This window comes from Oncorhynchus gorbuscha, unplaced genomic scaffold (genome assembly GCF_021184085.1).
Source record: "Oncorhynchus gorbuscha isolate QuinsamMale2020 ecotype Even-year unplaced genomic scaffold, OgorEven_v1.0 Un_scaffold_1528, whole genome shotgun sequence".
Lineage (NCBI taxonomy): Eukaryota > Metazoa > Chordata > Actinopteri > Salmoniformes > Salmonidae > Oncorhynchus > Oncorhynchus gorbuscha.
In genome coordinates this window covers 100,097-119,838 of record NW_025746279.1, presented here as the reverse complement: position 1 = coordinate 119,838, position 19,742 = coordinate 100,097, and the positions used below count along the sequence as shown (strand labels likewise).

The window sequence follows — 19,742 nt, the reverse complement described above, 5'->3', positions numbered from 1 at the left end:
TCTGCTAGTGGTGGTGGCAACCTGGGTTCTGGGTCTGCTAGTGGTGGTGGCAGCCTGGGTCTGCTGGTGGTGGTGGTAGCCTGGGTTCTGGGTCTGCTGGTGGTGGTGGCAGCCTGGGTCTGCTGGTGGTGGTGGTAGCCTGGGTTCTGGGTCTCCTGGTGGTGGTAGCCTGGGTTCTGGGTCTCCTGGTGGTGGTAGCCTGGGTTCTGGGTCTCCTGGTGGTGGTAGCCTGGGTTCTGGGTCTGCTGGTAGTGGTAGCTTGGGTTCTGGGTCTGCTCCAGAACGAGGTTTTGATCTAGAACAAGGTTTTTGCGGGCCAGAGCCACATCTGGTTCTGATTTGCTGCCTCCCCTCTAGCTGCGGGTTCCCCTCTTTTAGAACAGCCCCAGAATGTGAAACACACCCCACTGTGGACACACGTTTGTTTTACTATCCTTGTGAGGACCGATATGATTCCCATTCTAAATCATTAGGCCGCCTCACTGAGAAAGGACACTGAGTACAACACATCAGGGACACCTTCCTAACATCTGATCCTCCACAGCCTCACTGAGAAAGGACACTGAGTGTACAACACAATGCTTCCCACAGTGCTGGCCCATGTTGAGCTCCAATGCTTCCTACAGTGCTTCCCACAGTGCTGGCCCATGTTGAACTCCAGTGCTTCCCACAGTGGTGGCCCATGTTGAGCTCCAGTGCTTCCCACAGTGCTGGCCCATGTTGAGCTCCAATGCTGGCCCATGTTGAACTCCAGTGCTTCCCACAGTGCTGGCCCATGTTGAACTCCAGTGTTTCCCACAGTGCTGGCCCATGTTGAACTCCAATGCTTCCCACAGTGCTGGCCCATGTTGAGCTCCAGTGCTTCCCACAGTGCTGGCCCATGTTGAGCTCCAGTGCTTCCCACAGTGCTGGTCCATGTTGAACTCCAGTGCTTCCCCACAGTGCTGGCCCATGTTGAACTCCAGTGTTTCCCACAGTGCTGGCCCATGTTGAACTCCAGTGCTTCCCACAGTGCTGGCCCATGTTGAGCTCCAGTGTTTCCCACAGTGCTGGCCCATGTTGAACTCTAATACTTCCCACAGTGCTGGCCCATGTTGAGTTCCAATGCTTACCACAGTGCTTCCCACAGTGCTGGCCCATGTTGAGCTCCAATGCTTCCCACAGTGCTGGCCCATGTTGAGCTCCAATGCTTCCCACAGTGCTGGCCCATGTTGAACTCCAATGCTTCCCACAGTGCTAGCCCATGTTGAGCTCCAATGCTTCCCACAGTGCTTCCCACAGTGCTGGCCCATGTTGAACTCCAGTGCTTCCCACAGTGCTGGCCCATGTTGAACTCCAGTGTTTCCCACAGTGCTGGCCCATGTTGAACTCCAGTGTTTCCCACAGTGCTGGCCCATGTTGAACTCCAGTGCTTCCCACAGTGCTTCCAACAGTGCTGGCCCATGTTGAACTCCAGTGCTTCCCACAGTGCTGGCCCATGTTGAGCTCCAATGCTTCCCACAGTGCTGGCCCATGTTGAGCTCCAATGCTTCCCACAGTGCTTCCCACAGTGCTGGCCCATGTTGAGCTCCAATGCTTCCCACAGTGCTGGCCCATGTTGAGCTCCAATGCTTCCCACAGTGCTTCCCACAGTGCTGGCCCATGTTGAGCTCCAATGCTTCCCACAGTGCTGGCCCATGTTGAGCTCCAATGCTTCCCACAGTGCTGGCCCATGTTGAACTCCAATGCTTCCCACAGTGCTTCCCACAGTGCTGGCCCATGTTGAACTCCAATGCTTCCCACAGTGCTGGCCCATGTTGAGCTCCAATGCTTCCCACCGTTGTGTGAAGTTGGCAGGAAGTGGATCTCTATTCCGACGAGCTCGTTCCATCTCATCCCACAGATGCTCAGTTATATTGAGATCTGGTGACTGGGCAGTATGCTGAATTCACGGTCCTGTTGGTGGAACCATTCATGGGGACAATCCTGGCCTTGTGGCGTTATCCTGGCCTTGCCTGGCCTTGTGGCGTTATCCTGGCCTTGTGGCGTTATCCTGGCCTTGTGGCGTTATCCTGGCCTTGCCTGGCCTTGTGGCGTTATCCTGGCCTTGCCTGGCCTTGTGGCGTTATCCTGGCCTTGTGGCGTTATCCTGGCCTTGTGGCGTTATCCTGGCCTTGTGGCGTTATCCTGGCCTTGTGGCGTTATCCTGGCCTTGTGGCGTTATCCTGGCCTTGTGGCGTTATCCTGGCCTTGTGGCGTTATCCTGCTGATAAGCGTATTCATTCCACTTGACTTGTACATTTTTCTCCAGCCTGAATTCAAAATGAATTAAATCAAATCTCCCCTTCTCTCTCTCTGTCTCCCCTTCTCTCTCTCTGTCTCCTTCTTCTTTCTCTGTCTCTCCCTCTCTCTGTCTCCCCCTCTCTCTGTCTCCCCCTCTCTGTCTCCCCCTCTCTCTGTCTCCCCCTCTCTGTCTCCCCTCTGTCTCCCCCTCTCTGTCTCCCCCTCTCTGTCTCCCCCTCTCTGTCTCCCCCTCTCTGTCTCCCCCTCTCTGTCTCCCCCCCTCTCTGTCTCCCCCTCCCTCTCTGTCTCCCCCTCTCTCTGTCTCTCCCTCTCTGTCTCCCCTCTCTCTGTCTCCCCCTCCCTCTCTGTCTCCCCTTCTCTCTCTCTGTCTCCCCACTCTCTCTCCCTCTCTCTCTCCCCCTTCTCTCTCTCTGCCCCCCCCCCCCTCTGTCTCCCCCTCCCTCTCCCCCAGGTGATGTGTATGGACGGTTCAGGCAGGAGGATCCTGGTAGAAGATAAGCTACCTCACATCTTTGGCTTCACTCTGCTGGGGGACTATGTGTACTGGACAGACTGGCAGAGACGCAGCATCGAGAGGGTTCACAAACACACCATGGAGAGAGAGTTCATCATAGACCAGCTACCAGACCTGATGGGGCTCAAAGCTACATATGTACACCAGACCTTCGGTAGGTAGCCCAGCCTGAACCCTGACCCCTGACCCCTGACCCCTGACCCCACGGGGCTCAAAGCTACATATGTACACCAGACCTTCGGTAGGTAGCACAGCCTGAACCTGACCCCTGACCCCACCGGGCTCAAAGCTACATATGTACACCAGACCTTTGGTAGGTAACACAGCCTGAACCCTGACCCCTGACCCCACCGGGCTCAAAGCTACATATGTACACCAGACCTTCGGTAGGTAGCACAGCCTGAACCTGACCCCTGACCCCACGGGGCTCAAAGCTACATATGTACACCAGACCTTCGGTAGGTAGCCCAGCCTGACCCCTGACCCCTGACCCCACCGGGCTCAAAGCTACATATGTACACCAGACCTTCGGTAGGTAGCACAGCCTGAACCTGACCCCTGACCCCACGGGGATCAAAGCTACATATGTACACCAGACCTTCGGTAGGTAGCACAGCCTGAACCCTGACCCCTGACCCCACCGGGCTCAAAGCTACATATGTACACCAGACCTTCGGTAGGTAACACAGCCTGAACCCTGACCCCTGACCCCATGGGGCTCAAAGCTACATATGTACACCAGACCTTCGGTAGGTAGCACAGCCTGAACCTGACCCCTGACCCCACGGGGATCAAAGCTACATATGTACACCAGACCTTCGGTAGGTAGCACAGCCTGACCCCTGACCTCACGGGGCTCATAGCTACATATGTACACCAGACCTTCGGTAGGTAGCACAGCCTGAACCTGACCCCACAGGGCTCAAAGCTTCACATGTACACCAGATCTTAGGTAAGTAACACAGCCTGACCCCTGACCTCACGGTGCTCAGTGCTACCTAAACTCCACTCTGTGTATTTGGACAGGGAAGCCACAGTTTGTGACTCTACAAACTTGATGGCTGCATTTTGCAGTTAGTTTTGGTCTCTGTAGACTGTGACAGAGAATAAACTTTATATCCTCCTCTCTCACTCCTACTGCCTCCCAGTCTGTTCTCCACTCTCTCCTCCTGGACTGGAAGCCTCCCCCTCTCCTCCTCTCTCTCCTCCTTTCAGTCTGTTCTCCCTCTTGTCCCACTTTCTCTCCTCCTACTGCCTCCCCCTCTCCTCCTCTCTCTCCTCCTACTGCCTCCCCTCCTCTCTCTCCTCCTACTGCCTCCCCCTCTCCTCTCTCTCCTCCTACTGCCTCCCCCTCTCCTCTCTCTCTCCTCCTACTGCCTCCCCCTCTTCTCTCTCTCCTCCTACTGCCTCCCCCTCTTCTCCTCTCTCTCCTCCTACTGCCTCCCCCTTTGTCCTCTCTCTCCTCCTACTGCCTCCCCCTCTTCTCCTCTCTCTCTCCTACTGCCTCCCCCTCTTCTCCTCTCTCTCCTCCTACTGCCTCCCCTCTTCTCCTCTCTCCTCCTACTGCCTCCCCCTCTCCTCCTACTGCCTCCCCCCTCTTCTCCTACTGCCCCCTCTTCTCCTACTGCCCCCCTCTTCTCCTACTGCCTCCCCTCTCTCCTACTGCCCCCCCTCTTCTCCTACTGCCCCCCTCTTCTCCTACTGCCTCCCCCTCTTCTCCTACTGCCTCCCCCTCTTCTCCTACTGCCTCCCCTCTTCTCCTACTGCCCCCCTCTTCTCCTACTGCCCCCCTCTTCTCCTACTGCCCCCTCTTCTCCTACTGCCCCCTCTTCTCCTACTGCCCCCCTCTTCTCCTACTGCCTCCCCTCTTCTCCTACTGCCTCCCCTCTTCTCCTACTGCCTCCCCTCTTCTCCTACTGCCTCCCCCTCTTCTCCTACTGCCTCCCCTCTTCTCCTACTGCCTCCCCCTCTTCTCCTACTGCCTCCCCCTCTTCTCTCTCTCCTCCTACTGCCTCCCCCTCTTCTCCTACTGCCTCCTCCCCTCTCTCCTACTGCCTCCCCCTCTCTCTCCTACTGCCTCCCCTCTCTCCTCCTACTGCCTCCCCCTCTCCTCCTACTGCCTCCCCCTCTCCTCCTACTGCCTCCCCCTCTCCTCCTACTGCCTCCCCTCTCCTTCTCCTCTCTCCCCCTCCCCTCTTCCTCCCCTCCTCTCTCCCCCCCTCTTCTCCTCTCCTCTCTCCCCCTCTCCTCCTCTCCCCCCTCTTCTCCTACTGCCTCCCCCTCTCCTACTTCTCCTCTCTCCCCTCCCCTCTTCCTTCTCCTCTCTCCCCCCCCCCTCTTCCTTCTCCTCTCTCCCCTCCCCCTCTTCCTTCTCCTCTCTCCCTCCCCCTCTTCTCTTCTCCTCTCTCCCCCTCTTCTCCTCTCCCCCTCTTCTCCTACTGCCTCCCCCTCTCCTCTCCTCTCCTCCTACTGCCTCCCCCTCTCCTCTCTCTCCTCCTACTGCTTCCCCCTCTCCTCTCTCTCCTACTCCTCCCCCTCTTCTCCTCTCTCTCCTCCTACTGCCTCCCCCTCTTCTCCTCTCTCTCCTCCTACTGCCTCCCCTCTTCTCCTCTCTCTCCTCCTACTGCCTCCCCCTCTTCTCCTCTCTCTCCTCCTACTGCCTCCCCCTCTTCTCCTCCTACTGCCTCCCCCTCTTCTCCTCCTACTGCCTCCCCCTCTTCTCCTCCTACTGCCTCCCCCTCTTCTCCTCCTACTGCCTCCCCTCTTCTCCTCCTACTGCCTCCCCCTCTTCTCCTCCTACTGCCTCCCCCTCTTCTCCTCCTACTGCCTCCCCTCTTCTCCTCCTACTGCCTCCCCCTCTTCTCCTCCTACTGCCTCCCCCTCTTCTCTCCTCTTCTCCTCCTACTGCCTCCCCCTCTTCTCCTCCTACTGCCTCCCCTCTTCTCCTCCTACTGCCTCCCCCTCTTCTCCTCCTACTGCCTCCCCCTCTTCTCCTCCTACTGCCTCCCCCTCTTCTCCTCCTACTGCCTCCCCTCTTCTCCTCCTACTGCCTCCCCTCTTCTCCTCCTACTGCCTCCCCCTCTTCTCCTCCTACTGCCTCCCCCTCTTCTCCTCCTACTGCCTCCCCCTCTTCTCCTCCTACTGCCTCCCCTCCTCTCCTCCTCTCCCAGGTACCAACCTGTGTGCGGAGGCTAATGGTGGGTGTAGCCACCTATGCCTGTATAAGCCGGTGGGCGTCCAGTGTGCCTGTCCCATTGGTCTAGAGCTGATAGCTGACCTGTCCACCTGCATCGTACCAGAAGCCTTCCTCCTCTTCTCCCGACACACAGACATCAGACGCATCTCCTTGGAAACCAACAACAACAACGTGGCCATCCCGCTGACCGGGGTTAAAGAGGCGTCTGCACTTGACTTTGACATCACCGACAACCGGATCTACTGGACAGATATCACACTGAAGGTAAGGAGGGAGGTGTCTCTCTCTCTGGCTCGGAGCCATCAGTTCACGAAGCAGGCTGATAAAGCCCAGATTACCTTCAGTCCAATAGTAACCCCTCTCTCCTCTCTCTCTCCCTCCTCCTCTCCTCTCTCTCTCTCTCCTCTCTCTCTCTCTCTCTCTCTCTCTCTCTCCCTCTCTCTCTCTCTCTCTCTCTCCTCTCCTCTCCTCTCCCTCTCCCTCTCTCTCTCCAGACAATCAGTCGTGCGTTTATGAATGGCAGCGCTCTGGAACACGTGGTGGAGTTTGGCCTGGACTACCCAGAAGGCATGGCGGTGGACTGGTTGGGGAAGAATCTGTACTGGGCCGACACTGGGACCAATCGTATTGAGGTGGCCAAGCTGGATGGACAGCACAGACAGGTCCTAGTCTGGAAGGATCTGGACAGCCCTCGAGCCCTGGCACTGGACCCTGCTGAGGGGTAGGTACTGACTCACTCTGAGATTCAGTCTAATCTGGGTTTTAGCTCTCTGATTGGATAACGATGTTCTGTCTGAGATTCAGTCTAATCTGGGTTTTAGCCCTCTGATTGGATAACGGTGTTCTGTCTAATCTGGGTTTTAGCCCTCTGATTGGATAACGGTGTTCTGTCTGAGATTCAGTCTAATCTGGGTTTTAGCCCTCTGATTGGATAACGGTGTTCTGTCTGAGATTCAGTCTAATCTGGGTTTTAGCCCTCTGATTGGATAACGGTGTTCTGTCTGAGATTCAGTCTAATCTGGGTTTTAGCCCGGTCTAATCTGGGTTTTAGCTGACTGGATAACGGTGTTCTGTCTGAATTCAGTCTAATCTGGGTTTTAGCCCTCTGACTGGATAACGGTGTTCTGTCTAATCTGGGTTTTAGCCCTCTGACTGGATAACGGTGTTCTGTCTAATCTGGGTTTTAGCCCTCTGACTGGATAACGATGTTCTGTCTAATCTGGGTTTTAGCCCTCTGATTGGATAACGATGTTCTGTCTAATCTGGGTTTTAGCTCTCTGATTGGATAACGGTGTTCTGTCTGAGATTCAGTCTAATCTGGGTTTTAGCCCTCTGACTGGATAACAGTGTTCTGTCTAATCTGGGTTTTAGCCCTCTGACTGGATAACGATGTTCTGTCTAATCTGGGTTTTAGCTCTCTGATTGGATAACGGTGTTCTGTCTAATCTGGGTTTTAGCTCTCTGACTGGATAACGGTGTTCTGTCTGAGATTCAGTCTAATCTGGGTTTTAGCTCTCTGACTGGATAACGGTGTTCTGTCTGAGATTCAGTCTAATCTGGGTTTTAGCCCTCTGACTGGATAACGGTGTTCTGTCTAATCTGGGTTTTAGCCCTCTGATTGGATAACGGTGTTCTGTCTGAGATTCAGTCTAATCTGGGTTTTAGCCCTCTGACTGGATAACGGTGTTCTGTCTGAGATTCAGTCTAATCTGGGTTTTAGCCCTCTGATTGGATAACGGTGTTCTGTCTGAGATTCAGTCTAATCTGGGTTTTAGCCCTCTGATTGGATAACTGTGTTCTGTCTGAGATTCAGTCTAATCTGGGTTTTAGCCCTCTGACTGGATAACGGTGTTCTGTCTGAGATTCAGTCTAATCTGGGTTTTAGCTCTCTGATTGGATAACGGTGTTCTGTCTGAGATTCAGTCTAATCTGGGTTTTAGCCCTCTGACTGGATAACGGTGTTCTGTCTGAGATTCAGTCTAATCTGGGTTTTAGCCCTCTGACTGGATAACGATGTTCTGTCTAATCTGGGTTTTAGCTCTCTGATTGGATAACGGTGTTCTGTATGAGATTCAGTCTAATCTGGGTTTTAGCTCTCTGACTGGATAACGGTGTTCTGTCTAATCTGGGTTTTACTAATGTATCTGACTAATGTATTTTTCTAGGTTTATGTACTGGACAGAGTGGGGTGGGAAGCCCAAGATTGACCGCTCAGCGATGGACGGGACGGGGCGGATCACTCTGGTGCCCAACGTGGGCCGAGCCAACGGGCTGACCATCGACTATGCCGAGAGGCGACTGTACTGGACTGACCTGGACACGACACTCATAGAGTCCTCCAACATGCTGGGTGAGTTATCACACACACACACACACACACACACACACACACACACACACACACACACACACACACACACACACACACACACACACACACACACACACACACACACACACACACACACACACACACACACACACACAGGTCTAACTGTTCCCTCTCTCTCCTCTCCTCCTCCTCCTGTCTCCTCCAGGTCTAACTGTTCCCTCTCTCTCCTCTCCTCCTCCTGTCTCCTCCAGGTCTAACTGTTCCCTCTCCTCTCCTCCTCCTCCTGTCTCCTCCAGGTCTAACTGTTCCCTCTCTCTCCTCTCCTCCTCCTCCTGTTTCCTCCAGGTCTAACTGTTCCCTCTCCTCTCCTCCTCCTCCTGTCTCCTCCAGGTCTAACTGTTCCCTCTCCTCTCCTCTCCTCCTCCTCCTGTCTCCTCCAGGTCTAACTGTTCCCTCTCTCTCCTCTCCTCCTGTCTCCTCCAGGTCTAATTGTTCCCTCTCTCTCCTCTCCTCCTGTCTCCTCCAGGTCTAATTGTTCCCTCTCTCTCCTCTCCTCCTGTCTCCTCCAGGTCTAATTGTTCCCTCTCTCTCCTCTCCTCCTCCTCCTGTCTCCTCCAGGTCTAACTGTTCCCTCTCTCTCCTCTCCTCCTCCTGTCTCCTCCAGGTCTAACTGTTCCCTCTCTCTCCTCTCCTCCTGTCTCCTCCAGGTCTAACTGTTCCCTCTCCTCTCCTCCTCCTCCTGTCTCCTCCAGGTCTAACTGTTCCCTCTCTCTCCTCTCCTCCTCCTGTTTCCTCCAGGTCTAACTGTTCCCTCTCTCTCCTCTCCTCCTCCTGTTTCCTCCAGGTCTAACTGTTCCCTCTCTCTCCTCTCCTCCTGTCTCCTCCAGGTCTAACTGTTCCCTCTCCTCTCCTCCTCCTCCTGTCTCCTCCAGGTCTAACTGTTCCCTCTCTCTCCTCTCCTCCTCCTGTTTCCTCCAGGTCTAACTGTTCCCTCTCTCTCCTCTCTCTCTCCTGTCTCCTCCAGGTCTAACTGTTCCCTCTCTCTCCTCTCCTCCTCCTGTTTCCTCCAGGTCTAACTGTTCCCTCTCTCTCCTCTCCTCCTCCTGTTTCCTCCAGGTCTAACTGTTCCCTCTCTCTCCTCTCCTCCTCCTGTTTCCTCCAGGTCTAACTGTTCCCTCTCTCTCCTCTCCTCCTGTTTCCTCCAGGTCTAACTGTTCCCTCTCTCTCCTCTCCTCCTCCTGTTTCCTCCAGGTCTAACTGTTCCCTCTCTTTCCTCTCCTCCTCCTGTCTCCTCCAGGTCTAACTGTTCCCTCTCTCTCCTCTCCTCCTCCTGTCTCCTCCAGGTCTAACTGTTCCCTCTCTCTCCTCTCCTCCTCCTCCTCCAGGTCTAACTGTTCCCTCTCTCTCCTCTCCTCCTGTCTCCTCCAGGTCTAACTGTTCCCTCTCTCTCCTCTCCTCCTCCTGTCTCCTCCAGGTCTAACTGTTCCCTCTCTCTCCTCTCCTCCTCCTCCTGTCTCCTCCAGGTCTAACTGTTCCCTCTCTCTCCTCTCCTCCTCCTCCTGTCTCCTCCAGGTCTAACTGTTCCCTCTCTCTCCTCTCCTCCTCCTCCTGTCTCCTCCAGGTCTAACTGTTCCCTCTCTCTCCTCCTCCTCCTGTCTCCTCCAGGTCTAACTGTTCCCTCTCTCTCCCTCTCCTCCTCCTGTTTCCTCCAGGTCTAACTGTTCCCTCTCTCTCCTCTCCTCCTCCTGTCTCCTCCAGGTCTAACTGTTCCCTCTCTCTCCTCTCCTCCTCCTGTCTCCTCCAGGTCTAACTGTTCCCTCTCCTCTCCTCCTCCTCCTGTCTCCTCCAGGTCTAACTGTTCCCTCTCTCTCCTCTCCTCCTCCTGTTTCCTCCAGGTCTAACTGTTCCCTCTCTCTCCTCTCCTCCTCCTGTTTCCTCCAGGTCTAACTGTTCCCTCTCTCTCCTCTCCTCCTCCTGTCTCCTCCAGGTCTAACTGTTCCCTCTCTCTCCTCTCCTCCTCCTGTCTCCTTCAGGTCTAACTGTTCCCTCTCTCTCCTCTCCTCCTCCTGTCTCCTTCAGGTCTAACTGTTCCCTCTCTCTCCTCTCCTCCTCCTGTTTCCTCCAGGTCTAACTGTTCCCTCTCTCTCCTCTCCTCCTGTTTCCTCCAGGTCTAACTGTTCCCTCTCTATCCTCTCCTCCTCCTGTCTCCTTCAGGTCTAACTGTTCCCTCTCTCTCCTCTCCTCCAGGTCTAACTCTTCCCTCTCCTCCTCCTGTCTCCCCCAGGTCTAACTGTTCCTCCTCCTCCTCCTGTCTCCCCCAGGTCTAACTGTTCCTCCTCTGCTCCCCCAGGTCTGGAGCGTGAGGTTATAGCCGACGACCTCCCCCACCCCTTTGGTTTGACCCAGTACCAGGATTACATCTATTGGACGGACTGGTCTCAGCGCAGCATCGAACGGGCCAATAAGACATCGGGCCAGAACCGTACGGTCATCCAGGGTCACCTAGACTACGTGATGGACATCTTGGTCTTCCACTCGTCACGCCAGGGGGGCTGGAACGCCTGCGCCTCCACCAATGGGCAATGCTCACACCTCTGTCTGGCTGTACCAATCAGCAGCTTCGTCTGCGGATGTCCCGCCCACTTCTCCTCAACAATGACAACAAGACCTGCAGTGGTGAGAGACGCACACACACACACACACACACACACACACACGTACTAGGTCTGTAACTGGGCTGTAGCTCCCACAGCATAGCCAAGAAAAACAGCCACTGGCCATTATTCCTCCTCCACCAAACTTTACAGTTGGCACTATGAATTGGGGCAGGTAGTGTTCCCTGGCATCCTCCTAACCCAGATGTGTCTGTCAGACTGTCAGATGGTGAAGCGTGATTCATCGCTCCAGACAAAGCGTTTCCACTGCCCGAGAGCTGTACACCACTCCAGCCGACGCTTGGCATTGAGCATGGTGATCTTAGGCTTGTGTGGGGCTGCTCGGCCATGGAAACCCATTTCATGAAGCTCCAGACAAACAGTTTTTGAGGCAGTTTGGAACTCTGTAGTGAGCGCTGCAACAGAGGCAGTTTGGAACTCGGTAGTGAGTGATGCAACAGAGGCAGTTTGGAACTCTGTAGTGAGTGATGCAACAGAGGCAGTTTGGAACTCGGTAGTGAGTGCTGCAACAGAGGCAGTTTGGAACTCGGTAGTGAGCGCTGCAACAGAGGCAGTTTGGAACTCGGTAGTGAGTGCTGCAACAGAGGCAGTTTGGAACTCGGTAGTGAGCGCTGCAACAGAGGCAGTTTGGAACTCGGTAGTGAGTGATGCAACAGAGGCAGTTTGGAACTCGGTAGTGAGCGCTGCAACAGGCCACTTCACATTAACAGCACTTACAGTTGACCAGGGGCAGCTCGAGCAGAGCAGAAATTTGACAAACTGACTTGTTGAAAGGTGACATCCTATGAGTCACTGAGCTCTGCAGTAGGGGTCATTCTACTGACATTGTTTGTCTATGGAGATGCATGGCTGTGTGCTCAATTTTATACACCTGTCAGCAAGGCTGTGGCTGAAACAGCCAAATCCACTAATTTGAAGGGGTGTTGACATACTGCTGGTCATATACTGTAGATGCCCCCACAGCTATGCTGACCAGGGGAGAGAGAACCCACTGGGCCACCCACTGTGATCATTATTCAGACATCACAGGCTTGATTCTGTCTCTGTCCCTTTCCCTCTTCATATCTCTAGTCTCTCTTTGTTTTTCTCTCTCTCATTCATTTCTCATCCAAAGTGATTGTTATAATGGTCTCTTCTCCTCCTCCTCCTCCTCCAGCCCCTACGCCGTTCCTCTGTCTGTCTCTCTCATTCATTTCTCATCCAAAGTGATTGTTTTAATGGTCTCTTCCTCCTCCTCCTCCTCCAGCCCCTACGTCTACCTCTGTCTCTCTCATTCATTTCTCATCCAAAGTGATTGTTTTAATGGTCTCTTCCTCCTCCTCCTCCTCCTCTCCAGCCCCTACGTCGTTCCTCTGTCTCTCTCATTCATTTCTCATCCAAAGTGATTGTTGTAATGGTCTCTTCCCCCTCCTCCTCCTCCTCCAGCCCCTACGTCGTTCCTCTGTCTCTCTCTCCATTCATTTCTCATCCAAAGTGATTGTTTTAATGGTCTCTTCCCCTCCTCCTCCTCCTCCTCCTCCTCCTCCAGCCCCTCACGGCCTCTGTCTCTCTCTCCATTAATTTCTCATCCAAAGTAATTGTTTTAATGGTCTCTTCCTCCTCCTCCTCCTCCAGCCCCTCTTTGTTCCTCTGTCTGTCTCCATTCATTTCTCATCCAAAGTGATTGTTATAATGGTCTCTTCCTCCTCCTCCTTCTCCTCCTCCTCCTCTTCCCCTCCTCCTCCAGCCCCTACGTCGTTCCTCTGTCTCTCTCATTCATTTCTCATCCAAAGTGATTGTTTTAATGGTCTCTTCCCCTCCTCCTCTTCCTCCTCCTCCTCTTCTTCTCCTCCTCCTCCTCCTCCTCCAGCCCCTACGTCGTTCCTCTGTCTGTCTCCATTCATTTCTCATCCAAAGTGATTGTTATAATGGTCTCTTCCTCCTCCTCCTTCTCCCTCCTCCTCCTCTTCCCCTCCTCCTCCAGCCCCTACGTCGTTCCTCTGTCTCTCTCCATTCATTTCTCATCCAAAGTGATTGTTTTAATGGTCTCTTCCCCCTCCTCCTCCTCCTCCTCCTCCTCCTCCTCCTCCTCCTCCTCCTCCTCCTCCTCCTCCTCCAGCCCTCCTCCAGCCCCTACGTCGTTCCTCTTGTTCAGTCAGAAGTCAGCCATTAACCGGATGGTGATGGATGAGCACCAGTCTCCTGACATCATCCTTCCCATCCACAGTCTGAGGAACGTCAGGGCTATAGACTACGACCCCCTGGAAAAACAACTGTACTGGATCGACTCCAAACAGAACGCAATCCGCAGAGCGCAGGAGAACGGGAACATGGTAGGTCCACTGATCCAGACCCTTTGCCTCCATAAACTACATCGGGGCGTAGATCAGTGTGTTACGGGTTTACCAGGTCAACACCATTTGACTGACTGCCTCTTCCTCCTATCAGAGCATGATTTTACTGACTGCCTGTTCCTCCTATCAGAGCATGATTTTACTGACTGCCTGTTCCTCCTATCAGAGCATGAGTTGACTGACGGCCTGTTCCTCCTATCAGAGTATGAGTTGACTGACGGCCTGTTCCTCCTATCAGAGTATGAGTTGACTGACGGCCTGTTCCTCCTATCAGAGTATGAGTTGACTGACGGCCTGTTCCTCCTATCAGAGTATGAGTTGACTGACGGCCTGTTCCTCCTATCAGAGTATGAGTTGACTGACGGCCTGTTCCTCCTATCAGAGTATGAGTTGACTGACGGCCTGTTCCTCCTATCAGAGCATGAGTTTACTGACGGCCTGTTCCTCCTATCAGAGTATGAGTTGACTGACGGCCTGTTCCTCCTATCAGAGTATGAGTTGACTGACGGCCTGTTCCTCCTATCAGAGTATGAGTTGACTGACGGCCTGTTCCTCCTATCAGAGCATGAGTTGACTGACGGCCTGTTCCTCCTATCAGAGTATGAGTTGACTGACTGCCTGTTCCTCCTATCAGAGCATGAGTTGACTGACGGCCTGTTCCTCCTATCCTATCAGAGTATGAGTTGACTAACGGCCTGTTCCTCCTATCAGAGTATGAATTGACTGACGGCCTGTTCCTCCTATTCTATCAGAGTATGAGTTGACTGACGGCCTGTTCCTCCTATCCTATCAGAGTATGAGTTGACTAACGGCCTGTTCCTCCTATCAGAGTATGAGTTGACTGACGGCCTGTTCCTCCTATCAGAGTATAATTTGACTGACGGCCTGTTCCTCCTATCAGAGTATGAGTTGACTGACTGCCTGTTCCTCCTATCAGAGTATGAGTTGACTGACTGCCTGTTCCTCCTATCAGAGTATGAGTTGACTGACGGCCTGTTCCTCCTATCAGAGTATGATTTGACTGACGGCCTGTTCCTCCTATCAGAGCATGAGTTGACTGACGGCCTGTTCCTCCTATCAGAGTATGATTTGACTGACTGCCTGTTCCTCCTATCAGAGTATGATTTGACTGACTGCCTGTTCCTCCTATCAGAGCATGAGTTGACTGACTGCCTGTTCCTCCTATCCTATCAGAGTATGATTTGACTGACTGCCTGTTCCTCCTATCCTATCAGAGTATGATTTGACTGACTGCCTGTTCCTCCTATCCTATCAGAGTATGATTTGACTGACTGCCTGTTCCTCCTATCCTATCAGAGTATGAGCTGACTGACGGCCTGTTCCTCCTATCAGAGTATGAGTTGACTGACGGCCTGTTCCTCCTATCAGAGCATGATTTGACTGACGGCCTGTTCCTCCTATCCTATCAGAGCATGATTTGACTGACGGCCTGTTCCTCCTATCAGAGCATGATTTGACTGACGGCCTGTTCCTCCTATCCTATCAGAGTATGAGTTGACTGACGGCCTGTTCCTCCTATCAGAGTATGAGTTGACTGACGGCCTGTTCCTCCTATCAGAGTATGAGTTGACTGACGGCCTGTTCCTCCTATCAGAGTATGAATTGACTGACGGCCTGTTCCTCCTATCAGAGTATGAGTTGACTGACGGCCTGTTACTCCTATCAGAGTATGAGTTGACTGACGGCCTGTTCCTCCTATCAGAGTATGATTTGACTGACGGCCTGTTCCTCCTATCAGAGTATGATTTGACTGACGCCTGTTCCTCCTATCCTATCAGAGTATGAGTTGACTGACGGCCTGTTCCTCCTATCAGAGTATGAGTTGACTGACGGCCTGTTCCTCCTATCCTATCAGAGTATGACGGTGGTGGGAGCCAAGTGGGCTGGTCCTAACCTGGGCCTCCAGCCGTTTGACCTGAGCATCGACATCTACAGCCGCTTCATCTACTGGACCAGCGAGGTCACTAACGTCATTAACGTGACGAGGACAGACGGCAGCCGGGTGGGAGTGGTGCTGAGAGGAGAACACGACAGACCCAGAGCCATCGTGGTCAACCCAGAGCGAGGGTTAGTAGTTGAAGAAACGCTCTGTGATGTGTCTCTCTTCCTCTGTTTTGCGGGGTCACAGACAGACTCCTGTCCCAGAAGAGGGGGACCTTGTTGCCTCGGTGTTTTACTTGGCCTGTACGACGGGGCGAAATGATTAATCCAGAAGAAATGTGAAAAGTATAATAACCGTTTGGTAGAAATGAAACGGAACAGTTTGGAGAATATGGCACAAATGATTAGACCAAAGACGAGGACACAACAGTTCACGAGACTGAATCCAAACATCACACTGTTGATTTAATGGCCATTGTTACATTTGCTGTACCCTTCACCTCGTGTTGATAACGACATCCTGGGGAAATGTGGGGTAGGACTGTTCCCTTCACCTCGTGTTGATAACGACATCCTGGGATAATATGGGGTGGGACTGTTCCTGGGATAATGTGGGGTAGGACTGTTCCTGGGATAATGTGGGGTAGGACTGTACCCTTCACCTCGTGTTGATAACGACATCCTGGGGAAATGTGGGGTAGGACTGTTCCCTTCACCTCGTGTTGATAACGACATCCTGGGATAATATGGGGTGGGACTGTTCCCTTCACCTCGTGTTGATAACGACATCCTGGGGAAATGTGGGGTAGGACTGTTCCTGGGATAATGTGCGTAGGACTGTTCATGGGATAATGTGGGGTAGGACTGTTCCCTTCACCTCGTGTTGATAACGACATCCTGGGGAAATGTGGGGTGGGACTGTTCCCTATCCTGTTCCTGGGATAATGTGCGTAGGACTGTTCCTGGGATAATGTGCGTAGGACTGTCCCTGGGACAATGTGGGGTAGGACTGTTCCTGGGATAATGTGGGGTAGGACCGTTCCCTTCACCTCGTGTTGATAACGACATCCTGGGGAAATGTGGGGTAGGACTGTCCCTGGGACAATGTGGGGTAGGACTGTCCCTGGGACAATGTGGGGTAGGACTGTCCCTGGGACAATGTGGGGTAGGACTGTCCCTGGGACAATGTGGGGTAGGACTGTTCCTGGGATAATGTGGGGTAGGACTGTTCCTGGGGAAATGTGGGGTAGGACTGTTCCTGGGGAAATGTGGGGTAGGACTGTTCCTGGGGAAATGTGGGGTAGGACCGTTCCTGGGGAAATGTGGGGTAGGACTGTTCCTGGGATAATGTGGGGTAGGACTGTTCCCTTCACCTCGTGTTGATAACGACATCCTGGGATAATATGGGGTGGGACTGTTCCCTTCACCTCGTGTTGATAACGACATCCTGGGGAAATGTGGGGTAGGACTGTTCCTGGGATAATGTGCGTAGGACTGTTCATGGGATAATGTGGGGTAGGACTGTTCCCTTCACCTCGTGTTGATAACGACATCCTGGGAAATGTGGGGTAGGACTGTTCCTGGGATAATGTGCGTAGGACTGTCCCTGGGACAATGTGGGTAGGACTGTTCCTGGGATAATGTGGGGTAGGACCGTTCCCTTCACCTCGTGTTGATAACGACATCCTGGGGAAATGTGGGGTAGGACTGTCCCTGGGACAATGTGGGGTAGGACTGTCCCTGGGACAATGTGGGGTAGGACTGTTCCTGGGACAATGTGGGGTAGGACTGTTCCTGGGATAATGTGGGGTAGGACTGTTCCTGGGATAATGTGGGGTAGGACTGTTCCTGGGATAATGTGGGGTAGGACTGTTCCTGGGATAATGTGGGGTAGGACTGTTCCTGGGATAATGTGGGGTAGGACTGTTCCTGGGAAATGTGGGGTAGGACTGTTCCTGGGAAATGTGGGGTAGGACCGTTCCTGGGAAATGTGGGGTAGGACTGTTCCTGGGAAATGTGGGGTAGGACTGTTCCTGGGATAATGTGGGGTAGGACCGTTCCTGGGGAAATGTGGGGTAGGACCGTTCCTGGGAAATGTGGGGTAGGACCGTTCCTGGGATAATGTGGGGTAGGACCGTTCCTGGGATAATGTGGGGTAGGACCGTTCCTGGGATAATGTGGGGTAGGACCGTTCCTGGGATAATGTGGGGTAGGACCGTTCCTGGGAAATGTGGGGTAGGACCGTTCCTGGGATAATGTGGGGTAGGACCGTTCCTGGGGAAATGTGGGGTAGGACCGTTCCTGGGGAAATGTGGGGTAGGACCGTTCCTGGGGAAATGTGGGGTAGGACCGTTCCTGGGACAGTGTGGGGTAGGACTGTTCCTGGGACAGTGTGGGGTAGGACTGTTCCTGGGACAGTGTGGGGTAGGTGCACCATAAGACAAATACTGTTATGTACCTCTCCAGATGTACACAGCCGTCATGTCTGTTAATATAGTCTCCCTCTCTCTCCAGGTACATGTACTTTACCAACCTGCAGGAGCGCAGTCCTAAGATAGAACGAGCAGCGCTCGACGGGACAGAGAGAGAGGTGTTGTTCTTCAGTGGCCTGGGGAAGCCCGTTGCCCTGGCCATAGACAATGAGTTCGGCAAGCTGTTCTGGGTCGACTCAGACCTCCGGCGCATCGAGAGCAGTGACCTATCAGGTGCCTACCAACCTCATGTCAGCCAATCACTGATCTGCCTGGCCGAGGTCATAGCCAATCACTGCTCCGTTCCTTCACTTCCTGACCCTTGTTTTGCCTCTCCCCCTCCTCCAGGAGAAATGCCAATCACTGATCTGCCTGATTGAGGACTCCAATCATCCTCCAGCCTTCACTTCCTGACCCTTGTTTTGCCTCTCCCCCTCCTCCAGGAGCCAATCGGATTGTGATTGAGATGACTCCAACATCCTCCAGCAAGTTGGTCTGAGGGTTTGGACCAAGATCCAGGCTGCATTGCCTCTCTCAGCGATGATTCACGCTGTCAAGACGACCTCGACATGGACCAAGACAGTAAGTATTCTGACCTCTGACCCCTGTCTACTCAGCAGCTAGACATGAGATGAGTACAGATAGTATTCTGACCTCTGACCCCTCTACTCAGCAGCTAGACATGAGAGTACAGATAGTATTCTGACCTCTGACCCCTCTACTCAGCAGCTAGACATGAGTACAGATAGTATTCTGACCTCTGACCCCTCTCCTCAGCAGCTAGACATGAGTACAGATAGTATTCTGACCTCTGACCCCTCTACTCAGCAGCTAGACATGAGTACAGATAATATTCTGACCTCTGACCCCTCTCCTCAGCAGCTAGACATGTCTATGTTCAGCAGAGATCTTCTGTGTTTAAAACATGCTGGAGAGGAAAAGCCTAACAACGCTCTCCTCAGCAGTGGTCTGAGACAGACGACAGACCTGTGAGTGGTCTGACTGAGGCAGGTGTTAGACCTGCGAGTGGTCTGACTCAGCAGCTAGACATGAGTGGTCTGACGGAGGCAGGCGTCAGCAGACCTGCGATGGTCTGACCGAGGCAGGCGTGACCTGCGGGGGTCTGACCGAGGCAGGCGTTAGACCTGCGAGGGGTCTGACCGAGGCAGGCGTTAGACCTGCGAGGGGTCTGACCGAGGCAGGCGTTAGACCTGCGAGGGGTCTGACCGAGGCAGGCGTTAGACCTGCGAGGGGTCTGACCGAGGCAGGCGTTAGACCTGCGAGGGGTCTGACCGAGGCAGGCGTTAGACCTGCGAGGGGTCTGACCGAGGCAGGCGTTAGACCTGCGAGGGGTCTGACCGAGGCAGGCGTTAGACCTGCGAGGGGTCTGACCGAGGCAGACGACAGACCTGCGAGGGGTCTGACCGAGGCAGACGACAGACCTGCGAGGGGTCTGACCGAGGCAGGCGTTAGACCTGCGAGGGGTCTGACCGAGGCAGGCGTTAGACCTGCGAGGGGTCTGACCGAGGCAGGCGTTAGACCTGCGAGGGGTCTGACCGAGGCAGGCGTTAGACCTGCGAGGGGTCTGACCGAGGCAGGCGTTCGAGGGGTCTGACCGAGGCAGGCGTTCGAGGGGTCTGACCGAGGCAGGCGTTCGAGGGGTCTGACCGAGGCAGGCGTTCGAGGGGTCTGACCGAGGCAGGCGTTAGAGGGAGGGTCTGACCGAGGCAGGCGTGCGCGAGGGGGTCTGACCGAGGCAGGCGTTAGACCTGCGAGGGGTCTGACCGAGGCAGGCGTGCGAGGGGTCTGACCGAGGCAGGCGTGCGAGGGGTCTGACCGAGGCAGGCGTGTGAGGGGTCTGACCGAGGCAGGCGTCTGACCGACAGGCGTGCGAGGGGTCTGACCGAGGCAGGCGTGCGAGGGGTCTGACCGAGGCAGGCGGCGTTAGGCAGGCGTGCGAGGGGTCTGACCGAGGCAGGCGTGCGAGGGGTCTGACCGAGGCAGGCGTGCGAGGGGTCTGACCGAGGCAGGCGTGC

General features: G+C 54.2%; 1 pseudogene; it reads left to right on the top strand.

Moving 5' to 3' along the window:
• Positions 1-19,742, top strand: part of LOC124023178 — a 54,405-nt pseudogene that overhangs the window by 14,731 nt on the left and 19,932 nt on the right.